Source organism: Nycticebus coucang, chromosome 8 (genome assembly GCF_027406575.1).
Source record: "Nycticebus coucang isolate mNycCou1 chromosome 8, mNycCou1.pri, whole genome shotgun sequence".
NCBI lineage: Eukaryota > Metazoa > Chordata > Mammalia > Primates > Lorisidae > Nycticebus > Nycticebus coucang.
The window spans coordinates 74,079,280-74,081,169 of record NC_069787.1 but is presented as its reverse complement, the minus strand read 5'-3'; the positions used below and the strand labels follow the sequence as shown (position 1 = coordinate 74,081,169).

The window sequence follows — 1,890 nt, the reverse complement described above, 5'->3', positions numbered from 1 at the left end:
ATAATTTCTTTTTCTCACAAATCTGTGATTTTGGTAGGTCTAGATGGAGAAATCTCATTTCTTTTCTTTTCTTTCTTTCCTTTTTTTTTTTGCAGTTTTCGGCCAGGGCTGGGTTTGAACCCACCACCTCTGGCATATGGGGCCGGCGTCCTACTCCTTTGAGCCACATTTCTTTTCTGTGTGACATTAGCTGGGATCTCTTGACTACAAATTGAGGAAATTATTCCCAATACAGCCAACAAGTTAATTCTGGCTATGCACTGAAACTCAGCAGAACTAAAGGATGAGGTTTCAGTTCCCGTCTAAATTGGCACAGCCAGGAGGCTTGGCCGTCTTCACAGTATCACAGTATGGTTGCTGTTCCATCCCAAGTTCTATCCCAAGAGAATGAGCCATACAAAAACTATATTACATTACAGAATTACATATCACCACCTCTGCCTCCTTCTGTTGATGGAGACAGTCAGAAAGGCCTACCCAATTTCTAGAGAAGGGAACGTAGACTTTACCTCATTTTTAGTGAATTGGAAAGTTCTGAAAATACAGATAGAATCAGAGATACTGAAAAATATTTTTAGAGAGAAGATGTCAATTTTTTTAGAATTTTTTTTTCTTTTTTTTTTTTTTCTAGAAGAAAAAACAAAAGAATTTACAATACTCTACAGCAAGTACCAACTCCCCTGGGTATAAGAAAAAATTCCTGCCAACCCACTTTCTAAAACCCAGGGAGGGAATGTTACTGATCTGGGCACTAACAGGGGCACTGATCGCCCCTGCCAGTGAATCAAGGCCAGCAGATTCTCCTTGAGGACTCTAGCACAGCAGGACAAGAGTTGTGTCAAGATGTGACTCTAGTCTCGGCTTTTTAGAATTTTAATAAATGTTTCACAATGATCACATTTTAATAAAATAGTGGAATGAAAGAGAGAGAAGGCCCAAAATGTTTAGAATAAATATTTTAAGGTATAAACATGTTAACAATATGATAAGCTGGCATGTAAACAAGAAGTCTGAGCATATAAAATTTGGATTTAAAAATGTATGACTATAAAACAAAAATGTAATGTTTGGGCTATCTTAATCACAGATACATTCTTTAGCAAAACTTCAAAGGTTAGAGTTATATTTTGTGGTATTTGATATTTCATTTCTAGAGGTTGAACACAAAGACTGTTAAGGCAATTTAGTCTTATGCTTAATCTTTACACACTGAGAAACAAGTATTTTACTATATTTTAGAAAATAAAATGTTATTAACAATAACAACGACAAAAAACCCCATAAATACAAGACATAATTTATAGTAGAAATGTGAGGATTTTTAAATACTTTATCCCATGGACAAGGGAAATTATTTTATTGATGAAGAAATAATTCATTCAACAACAACACTCTTGTACATCAGTATGAGTGCTTTGTAGTAAGTGCTGGGGATAAAACATGGAAGACACAATAAGCCTTCAATTCATGCAGTTCATGAGTTAAATAGAAAAGTAGAAAGAACTACAATATGGTGTGAGGAAAATACTAAAACAAAAAGTGATCTAAATAATGGTGAATCCAATCTAATGGAATTAAGGACGCTATTCCCCTAGAAAATGATACCCAACTTGAATCTTGGGATGAGAGAAGTTATCTAGGGATAGATGGGGAAATGGCCATGAGTGTAGCATGTGCAGAGGTGGAGAGATGAGGAAGATGCATGACAATGAAGAGCACCCAGTAATGCATATGTAACATGGGAAATGTGCAAGGGTGTGGGAGCTGGTGTATTCGCAATGCAATGTCCAGGGCCCAGCCATAAAGGGTCTCATTTGACAGGCTCAAGAGTGTAGATGGATGCAATGGACTCAAATAACTCTTTATAAGCAAGATTTTATGGTGAAATGA

At 36.3% G+C, this 1,890-nt stretch overlaps 1 non-coding gene across 1 annotated transcript; it reads right to left on the bottom strand.

Moving 5' to 3' along the window:
• Positions 1-731: 731 nt before the first annotated feature.
• LOC128593006 (small nucleolar RNA SNORA3/SNORA45 family) lies at positions 732-862 on the bottom strand. The gene has a single exon (XR_008382196.1). It is a non-coding gene; the product is annotated as a small nucleolar RNA SNORA3/SNORA45 family (small nucleolar RNA).
• Positions 863-1,890: the final 1,028 nt, after the last annotated feature.